Raw genomic sequence first — 11,200 nt, 5'->3', positions numbered from 1 at the left:
GATTTTCTGGATTTTCTCCTAATTTTGTCTGTCATAGTTGAAGTGTACCTATCATGACAATTACAGGCCTCTCTCATCTTTTTAAGTGGGAGAACTTGCACAATTGGTGGCTGACTAAATACTTTTTTGCCCCACTGTATATCTAACAGAGCTGAAAAGAACCAAACCAATATTTTTTTTACCCCTTCAGCAGCACACATTTAGTCACTGCATGGTTTACATCAGAATGGGAGGAGATATTCTGTCCGGGCTTGCTTCATGTGGTTGAGTCTTCCACTGTGCACATTTAGAGGCCCAAGAAAGGGAAGCCAACCCAACCAATGAAATACACATTCCCTTCACTTTTATGTTTGTAATGAGACGGTTGGTCATTGTGTGAAGTCTCTGTTGGTTCCTGGGGTTATTGTACTGCATTGTGTTACAGAGATCCTCCCCTCATGTAGCCTGTGAATTATTGAGATGGTTTGGGGAAGCCGGGTGGCTCAACATGAAGAGTATATTTTTAGCCTCTAGTCACTAACTGGAGGTCTGAGAAAGAGGTCTTTAGGGGGGACACTCCCTTTTCTCTCTGTTCTCTCTTCCATACTCACCCCCACTCTTTTATTTTCTTCCAACCCCTCCCATTCTTTTCCTAGCCCTACTCTCATCTCCTCTGGCTTTCTTTCTTTCTCCCTCTTCTCTTTTCCACATCTTTTTACAACTGTTATTTGTTTCACATGAGAGGGGAAAATGAAATAAGTAGTGTTCTGATATCAGAAATATAAATACATCTTGTGATGAAATAGTATACTTCATGGTTCAAGGTTTATGTGGTCTATAATGGTTCAAGGTTTATATACGAAATATTTCAACACATGGCACGAGGGTGCAGTGAGACGGGTTGGACGATACTTTTCTAGTCAATCATCTTGGGAAAAAAACGGATACTTAAAAACGGAAAATCAACCAGTCCCCCGTCGTTAACACAATAGAAAGGTCAAATGCTTCATTATCTAAATGTTGAAAGTGCGTCGGCGACGGAGAGAAACAAGATGGTGCAGTTTGAGGCGGAGAGCGATGCGGGCGCTAGAGATGGGGGTATGAGCAGGTCCGCCTGGGCAGGGAGGATGTTGTGGATGTGTGTGTGTGTCTGTATGTTGTCATTTGTATAATAATCGTACAAAAAAAACAAATATTTAAAATTGGAAAACCTTGAATCGTCTCTACTCATGGATACAGAATGTTAGCATCATGAGGAGTCTGCCTATTCTGCCTGTGCCTCTTTGTATGGAAGAGGAGCTGTTGCACTTGCAATGCAAATGTGCACAAGAGGCCATTGGAATAATTAATTGATGTTTTGATATGCGATAATGGAAGTAGTTAGGAATCATTTATATGACAAATATGTTTTGTGTATCTTCACCATCCACATAGTCCCACTCCTCACTACTTCTTGTCTCTCTCTCTCTCTCTCTCTCTCTTTCTCTCTCTCTCTCTTTCTCTCTCTCTCTCTCTCTCTCTCTATCTCTCTCTCTCTCTCTCTCTCTCTCCCTCTCTCTCTCTCTCTCTCTCTCTCTCTCTCTCTCTCGTGTGGCTGAACAGGGCCCATTTATAATACAGCTCCTTCCATAATTCATCCATTCCACTCAATACTCCCCCAATCCCTTATTTTCCACTTTGATGAAAATTTGTATAAATTCTGTGTCCCACCGACAAAAACAGAATAAACCAAACAAGCATAAAGAAGAGGAGAGAGGAAGTCAGTGCAGTCAGCATTCATTTCCATAGCCCTGTCTCTGTGATTTGATGCTCTGTGACATATTGAGTCTAATTTGTAGCCTAAAGAACTAAACAGCTATGGCCTATTTTGTTGTTCTGTGTTCGGGTGGGTGATGTCACCATTCCTGCCTTTTTTAAGGCTGACCTGTCTCCAGTGGTTAGTGTGAGGATGTCAGTACTATTTCTCTGGACCACTAATAGAGGGTTAAGGGGCAGCAAGCCTTAGTAAGGTGGTCAAGCAGAGATCATAGGCTCAGTCATTATAACAGTCTACTGTCTCTGCTCAGCCTCTTTGTCATACCATTCACCTTTCTCTTGGGTCGTTCCATGTCATTTCAGCAAGCCATGACACCCACCCTTTCAGATATTTATAAAATGGTTGTGTTAGGCGTGTATATGGAAGGCGAAGTCAAGTGCAAGAGAGCGGATTATAGTAAACAGGCGCACTTTAATACCGGTCAACAACGACAGCACATAAAACATACCGTGCCAAAAACACGGTACATAACAAAAGTGCTGCGCCTGACAAATATCCACATAACAAAAAACAATTACACACAAAGACATGAAGGGGAACAGAGGACTAAATACATGCAATGTGATTATGGGATGAAAACCAGGTGTGTATGAAACAAGACAAAACAAATGAGTACATGAGAAACGGAGCGGCGATGGCTAGAAAGCCGGTGACGTCGATCGCGGAACGCCGCCCGAAAAAGGAGACGAGCCGACTTTGGCGGAAGTCGTGACAGATTGCTGCAGTTTGAAACAGATAAGATAAGCATTCCTGCAACATTATTTTGTGGAAATAGAATTTGATGTCTGGGAAATTAAGTTTATTGATTGGACCCAAATTTGCCCTTATAATTTATAGGATTCATATAATATTCAATAAATAAAAATGTCAAGAGTCACCCACAGATTCCCCACTCCCCACGCCAATTTCAACCCGACAACCAATATACAGTATACGTTCTATGTCTGACAAGTAATATGGCGCTGCAGCTTGGAGTATTGTTTCTTCATACTATGTAATGTATTCCCAGGGAATTTGGTGATGGTTAATTTCACCAATTCAAATAAATTAGTCAGTTAAGTTGTTAGGTTTATGTGTCACGGCTGTTGAAGGAAGAGGACCAAGGTGCAGCGTGGTGAACGTACATGGTCTTTTTATTAGACAAGACGCCGAACAAAACAATAAACACTACAAACCAAACCGTGAAGCTAAAGGCTATGTGCCATAAACAAAGTCAACTTCCCACAAAGACAGATGGGGAAAGGGCTACCTACGTATGGTTCTCAATCAGAGACAATGATAGACAGCTGTCCCTGATTGAGAACCCTACCCGGCCAAAACATAGAAATACAAATAATAGAACATAGAATACCCACCCCAAATCACACCCTGACCAAACCAAATAGAGACATTAAAAGGATCTCTAAGGTCAGGGCATGACAGTACCCCCCCCCCAAAGGTGCGGACTCCGGCCGCAAAACCTGACCCCTATAGGGAAGGCTCTGGGTGGGCATCTATCCGTGGTGGCGGCTCAGGTGCGGGACGCAGACCCCGCTCCCCCACTGGCTCATCCCACTTTTGGTGGCACCTCTGGTGTGGGGTCCCTCGTCGCCAACCCCGGACTGGGCACCCTCGTTGCGGGCCCCGGACTGGAGACCGTAGCTGGAGGCTCCGGACTGAAGGACGTCTCTGGAGGCTCCGGACTGAAGGACGTCTCTGGAGGCTCCGGACTGGAGGACGTCTCTGGAGGCTCCGGACTGGAGGACGTCTCTGGAGGCTCCGGACTGGAGGACGTCTCTGGAGGCTCCGGACTGGAGGACGTCTCTGGAGGCTCCAGACTGGGGGACGTCTCTGGAGGCTCCGGACTGAAGGACGTCTCTGGAGGCTCCGGACTGAAGGACGTCTCTGGAGGCTCCGGACTGGCCCTTGGAGCAGGCACCGGACTCACCAGGCTGGGGAGACCTACTGGAGGCCTGGTCCGTGGAGGAGGCACAGGATAGACCGGGCTGTGGGGGAGCACTGGAGATCTAGTGCGTAGCCATGGCACCACTCTTCCAGGCTGAATGCCCACTTTAGTCTGGCACCTCCAGAGCGCAGGCACAGGTCGAACCGGGCTGTGGAGGGAGCACTGGAGCTCTGGTGCTTAGCACTTGCACCGCTCCTCTTGAGATCCTCTCAATCTCTGTCAGGTTGGATGTGGAGCTTTGCTGCACAGCTATTGTCAGGTCTCTTCAGAGATGTTAGATCGGGTTCAAGTCTTGGCTCTGGCTGGGCCTCTCAAGGATATTCAAAGACCACTCCAAAGCCACTCCTGCATTGTCTTGGCTGTGTCCTTATGGTTGTCCTGTTGGAAGAGGAATTTTCACCCCAGTCTGAGGTCTTGAGTGCTCTGTAACAGGATTTCATCAAGGATCTCTCTGTACTTTGCTCCGTTCATCTTTCTCTTGATCCTGACTAGTCTCCCAGTCCCCGCTCTGAAAAACATCCCCACAGCATGATAATACCACCACCATGCTTCACCGTAGGGATGGTGCCAGGTTTCCTCCAGACTCATGGTCTGAGAGTCTTAAGGTGCCTTTTGGCAAACTTCAAGTGGGCTGTCATGTGCCTTTTACTGAGGAGTGGCTTCCGTCTGGCCACTCTACCGTAAAGGCCTGATTGGTTGAGTGCTGCAGAGATGGTTGTACTTTTGGAAGATTCTCCCATCTCCACAGAGAAACTCTGGAGCTCTGTCAGAGTGACCATCGGGTTCTTGGTCATCTCCCTGACCAAGGCCCTTCTCCCCCGATTGCTCAGTTTGGCCGGGTGGCCAACTCTAGGAAGAGTCTTGGTGGTTCCAAACTTCTTCCATTGAAGAATGATTGAGGTCACTGTGTTCTTGGGGACCTTCAAATCTGCATACATCTTTTGGTACCCTTCCCCAGATCTGGGCCTCGACACAATTATGTCTCGGAGTTCTACAGACAATTCCTTCGTCCTCATAGCTTGTTTTTTGCTCTGACATGCACTGTCAACTGTGGGACCTTATATAGACAGAGAAAGGGTCAGTTGGGGAAAGGGAAAGGGCCTAGTCAGTTGTACAACGGAATGCATGCAACTGAAATGTGTCTTCCTACAGGTGTGTGCCTTTCCAAATCCTGTCCAATCAATCGAATTTACCACAGGTGGACCCCAATCAAGTTGTAGAAACATCTCAAGGATGATCAATGGAAATAGGATGCACCTGAGTCTCATAGCAAAGGGTCTGAAAACATTTTTGCTTTGTCATTATGGGGTATTGTGTGTAGATCGATGAAGGGGGAAAAACAAAAGCATGGCCTGTATCCTTTTTCATAGTAAATTACTCTATACACTGTCTTTCCTGTGCAATATTTCCCTCTGATCCCCTGTAGTCTGTGTTCATGTGATCTAAGTTTTCTATAAGTCTCCATTGGAACATGTAAGAGCAAGAACACATATTACTAATTTGTGCTTTCGAGTTTCCTGAATGTTCCAAGACATAGCATACCTGCATACCTGTGCTCTCAGACTGTACAGGCCCAGCCTGTCTGCCCAAGAGGCCGGGTGGTACGCTGTGAGTGACAGCTAGACACAACATGGCCCATCAGCTGGGATTGGGGGCCAGAAGATGCTTGACTGAATATTAATGAAAATTAATATGGGTCTTGGCAAGAAACATTGTAGATTTTTGTGAAGCTATGAAAAAGGCAGAGTGATTCTTTCTATTTGAGTTGAATGGTGTTGATACTAATTACTGTGTGTTAATATGTGTTCTGTTTCTCTGTTTGTTTTACAGATGGAATGAATGACAGCAATCTTGGTAAGTGGCACAAACACTTTGTTTATAATTTAATCTATTTTCACAAGGAATCATCCTGAACCTCCATTCTAACCATGTTCAGTCACTGAACACAGTGGAAGTATATGATAATGATAATATCCGCATTAGCAAATGCCAGGATTCATGTTCTGCAACTCTTCAGATAAAGCTCCCATCTGGTAAAGTAAACCCCAGCATAGTTTCTCTCTCAGTGAGTCAGAGCAAACAGCAGGTCAGGTCAGCACAGGTCAGATCAGATCAGGTCAGGTCACCTCAGGACAGGTCAGCTCAGGACAGGTGTTGCTGTCTCTCAGGTCATTGTGTAACTCAGTCAGTCAGTTCACTTCAGACAGTTAGGTAGGTTTTTAGATTTTTTAAATGTTCCTGTAAAGTTGAGTCTGTCTGATTATCACAGTAATACAGACTTGGGGATAGCCTACCAACCAGGCATGGAGGTTTTTTACAATCCTCCCTTCCACATGCTGCACACAGGAATGTGACTGGGTCTGGGACGTCCAGTCAGAGGTGTGTCACCACCAAGGAGAGGGGTGGGGGTGGGGGGTTGGGAGGGGAGGGGACTGAAAACAGATGGACCATCCTGGCTTGGATGAAGCCTGTGCCCATGCCCACCTGATTAGAGGTATTTTCCAGCCAGCCAGGGTGTAATGACAGAATTGTGTTGTTGTCCCTTCCTGCTGCCACCGGCTGGACTAATAGTCATGTTAGCCTGGGGCAGTGTGTCATTAGCTCCCCACCCATATCCCAAATAAGAGGCAGGAGCTCTGTCATTTCACAGCTAAATCACAGGGCTCTCTGGAGATCACAGCAACTCTAAAGCCCTTGTGCAGGCGCCTACCCCTCACTCAATATGTAGAGCTTATACATACTGTATCAACACAGAGACATGACTGTGACATTGATGAAACAGAGGCGAACAGACCTCAATGAGGCAAAACTGTGATATTTGCTGATATAGGTCTACTGTGGTCATTTCATCTAACTGCTATTGGGAAAAATATATTGCTAATAATATTCTAATAATTCTAAGATGATTCATGGTTATCATCACATAGATGATTAACAGGCTAGCGTAGCGTAGCATCCATCAGAGCTCCCACTAATCTGCTGTGATTAGCCTAAGCCCTCTACGCCAGGCAAGGGAAGGAAGGACTGAGTGATGAGAAACTTTTCTCTGCTCAGAGTTTTGCTTATTTGTCTGGAATTGCTTGTCAAACTGGTAATTACACTGCCATTGGTTTGGATCCTCCCTATGGTGCAAAACTGTCCTCACAAGAGCCGCAGACATGCAGGGTTATTTTGATGTCCTGCACAGGCTATGTCATAGAAAAAGCTGTATGGTCTCCTGGTATTGGCACAGTAAAAACGAATATGCAGTTTACAAAAACATAAATAATGTTTTAACAAACATTTTACTCCATATTGATCTACTTTTATATCATTTTATGTGTTCTCCCTGTAGGCTTCATAGGACGATGTAAATAGATGGCTCGTTCGTTCTTCCAATATTTGCTTGACTTTATTACTTTAGTTAAAGGGCCATGCTACGGTTGGTGACCATCTAATAATAATCCAGGCTCAATTATACAATATACATGACATTCTTTTAGGTCAAGAACATGACCTCCTCCGTTAGGATTCGTGTCTGCTTAACTTTGCCCTTTAGTGGGCTGTGTTGTGTAAGGGCCACAGCATGAATAATGTTGGTATTTGCGAGGCAGGCTGTGCTGAGTGGAGAGCTAACTGGAGCAGGAGAATGGCGCTGTTCGGCGAGGTTCACGGCTGTTATTCCTACAGGCGACGAGCGTGAAAGGAACTAATGCCATCTGACAGTTCTGGAGCGGAAAAGGAGGAGAGGGAGAGAGGAGGGGAGAGGGGGGTATGAGAAGAGGTAGATGGGGGATGATGGAGAGGGGGAGGGAGGAGAATACATGGGGGAGGGGGGGGGGTTGATGGATGAGGCAGACAGGGAAAGAGGGGATGAGCTAGATATGGAGAAAGCAAGGATGAGCAAGATGGGGGAAGAGAGGGAATGAGCTAGAGAGGAGAGATGGAGCAGCAATGAACTAGATAGTGTAGGGACCTCCACTGTTCACCACCACAAATAATGTAATATGGGCTCTGTAGATGTTATCAAGACACATGAAAAGTAGACGGGAAGAAGATGGTTTGAAATGCCCGAGGCAAAACTCTGACATTTTATCACACAGTCAGGCAAATCCAGTGTGGGTAGTATGTGTGATTTAGCTGGGGACAGATTGGCTACTAGCCTGTCATTCTGAAATTGAGCCTCTAACAGGATTCTTATGATAAGTCCTCAGGGGGGGTTCAGTCTAGAATATTTCTAACAGAGGTGAACCCGGTCATTTCATAGGATGCTGGGCACACTCTTAGGGCTGGAAGATGGAGAGAAAGTGGACAGGAACATGAGGGATAGATCGACTGAGAAAAGAGGGTCAAGGCGGCTAGCTAATGAGGATTATAAAGATAGAGAAAGGGGACATGGCAAGTGAGGGAGGGAGAGACAGAGAAAGGGGAAATGGCAAGTGAGGGAGGGAGAGACAGAGGAGGGAGAGACAGAGAAAGGGGACATGGCAAGTGAGGGAGGGAGAGACAGAGAAAGGGGACATGGCAAGTGAGGGAGGGAGAGACAGAGAAAGGGGACATGGCAAGTGAGGGAGGGAGAGACAGAGAAAGGGGAAATGGTGGAAGGTGAGAGAAGGATAGACAGCGAGAGGAGAGGGACAGGGGTGCGCGGGAGGATCACACTGTAATTTGGCAGGCTCCAGGCCCACTCAGTCTACAGCCGGCTCCTTTTGAAGGAGGAGTAGCAGACAGGGATCTGCACCCTGCTGTCTGTGAAACCTGTCATTATCCTGTTGGCTGAGAGAAGGAAAAAAATGGCTTGATGTCTCATCCTTAAAAACACACAAACCCCTCTGCTCCTAAATACCGGACAGCCCAGACGCTTGATGTCAAGACTACCTCTGTGTTTTAGTAGCTTTACTTATAAAACACAGTGTTTTAGGCCTAACCCTATTGAATGTGGTGTAGGTTAGGGGCAATACTAGTCCACTCTGGTTTAAAATGTAGAAATGGAGCCATCAGACGATTTGTTTGTCTATCACATGGGGCGGCAGGGTAGCCTAGTGGTTAGTGTTGGACTAGTAACCAGAAGGTTGCAAGTTCAAACCCCTGAGCTGACAAGGTACAAATATGTCGTTCTGCCCCTGAACAGGCAGTTAACCCACTGTTCCTAGGCCATCATTGAAAATAAGAATTTGTTCTTAACTGACTTGCCTAGTTAAATAAAGGTAAAAAGAAACATTTTTATAAACATCATAGCTTTCACCTAGTTTTACCAAGGAAGTTTCAAAGATGTTTTGTTTCAAAACCACACATTTAGTGAGGTGTTATTACTAGTCTTATAGTAGTAGATCTTCAGGTTAGGGATACGACTATAGTGATTCCCTAAAATAGAGACAGCAACGCTCGTCTCTGAAATAAGCAGGGTGTGTTGTTTGATCCCAGGCTTATGGTAAAAGCCAGACTAAAACCCTCAAACACTCCGTCTGTGAGCTGGCCTCATACCCATTCGTCATCTGTCTATCTAGCACGGTATACCTGTCTGTTGTAGGTGACCATAGGTGGAAGAGATTGTATATCGGTGGTGCCTATGCTTGTCTTTGTTTGTAAAAGAGCGAATTGATTCACGTTGGCGTTAGCTATCTCTTGGTCCCCTGGGCGAGTGGACTTGAGAGGGTTTACTATTATCTGTTGTCTCCCTCTGCTGGAGAATCCTCTGAAGTCTGGTCATGTTGAGGCTGTAGACCCCAAACTGGGTTCTCTGCAGCACTAAACGGCCCTCCACTCTCCTCCTCTGCTTACGAAATATAACAATGTTTTATTTGAATACTGGGTTAAGGGTTACCACCTAAATACTGTGTAGCTCAGTTGGTAGAGCATGGCGCTTGTAACGCCAGGGTAGTGGGTTCGATCCCTGGGACCACCCATACGTAGAATGTATGCACACATGACTGTAAGTCGCTTTGGATAAAAGCGTCTGCTAAATGGCATATATAAATATAGCTTTTGTTTCCCACATTGTAGAAAGCTAGTGGTATAGATATTTGAAAAATATAGTTGTTCTTTTTGGCGTTATTTAATAAGCACTCTCAGTAACCAGTGATGTTTTTACACATCTATCCCCACATAGCTATAGGCATATGGATTTTCGTCTTTGAGAAACAGGTTGCTAATTGTTGACGTACTGTGCGTTTTAGTTACCGTAACAGGATATGAATGTCTCTCACTCAGTACTGTTCAGAATTACACTGATAAATAATGTGTGAGTTTCACCACCCTGGACTGACTGCCAGCTGGAGACTGTGGAATGTGTGTGTGTGTCTATGTGTGTCTCACTCTCTACAAGACAAGCCTTCAACTGTATGTTCTATGAGGGCCCAGCTGGCTAGGAGGTTAGGGGTAGTGTATCTTCATCCAGTACTTGTGTGACACCAAATGGTTGTGTCCTGTGACTTTACAGGTAGAAACAGAGAAAGAGTTACAGTATGTTGACAGTGGTGTATGAACTCACAAAGTCCTGTTTTGTCAAATGCCCTTGGTTTGATATTTTTGCTTGGGATGAAAAACAGAATATATTGGAGATATTAGCATAAATAAGTCTTGTCAAATGGATCACAAATGGATTCTAAAGATTCTCTGTTTCTACTGTTCAGTCACGTTGACACTGGCCAGTTCAGTTTTACAGTGTCTTCATGTAAGACACTGCAAATATTCATGTAAGACACTGTAAATCTTCATGTAAGATACTGTAAATCTTCATGTAAGATACTGTAAATCTTCATGTAAGACACTGTAAATCTTCATGTAAGATACTGTAAATCTTCATGTAAGACACTGTAAATCTTCATGTAAGACACTGCAAATCTTCATGTAAGACACTGTAAATCTTCATGTAAGACACTGTAAATCGTCATGTAAGACACTGTAAATCTTCATGTAAGACACTGCAAAAGTTCAGTGACTTTTTCCACATTTTGTTGTGTTACAGCCTGAATTTCAAATGGATTAAATTGAGATTTTGTGTCACTCGCCTACACACAATACCCCATAATGTCAAAGTGGAATTATGTTTTTAGACATTTTAACAAATGAATAAAAAATGAATGCTGAAATGTAATTGCGTCAATAAATATTCAACTCTTTTTTTATTGCAAGCCTAAATAGGTTCAGGAGTAAAATGTACTTAATAAGTTGCATGGACTCAATAGTTAGTGTTTGAGATGATTTTTTAATGACTACTTAATCTCTGTACCCCACATATACAAGTATCTGTAAGGTCTGTAAGGTCTGAATTTCAAGCACAGCATACAAGGCCCTCCCTCGTCCGCCTTCCGGAAAATGAGATCATGACTCCGTACTCCTGCTTCCTGTTTACAAGCAGAAGCTCAAACAAGAAGTACCCGTGACCCTCTCTGTTGAGAAGTGGTCATCAGAATCAGAGATCATGCTACAGGACTGCTTTGCTAGCACTGATTGGAATATGTTCCAAGACTCCGCCGATA

The sequence above is a fragment of the Oncorhynchus gorbuscha genome, linkage group LG05 (genome assembly GCF_021184085.1).
Source record: "Oncorhynchus gorbuscha isolate QuinsamMale2020 ecotype Even-year linkage group LG05, OgorEven_v1.0, whole genome shotgun sequence".
In the NCBI taxonomy this organism is placed as follows: domain Eukaryota; kingdom Metazoa; phylum Chordata; class Actinopteri; order Salmoniformes; family Salmonidae; genus Oncorhynchus; species Oncorhynchus gorbuscha.
This window is presented reverse-complemented; position numbering follows the sequence as displayed.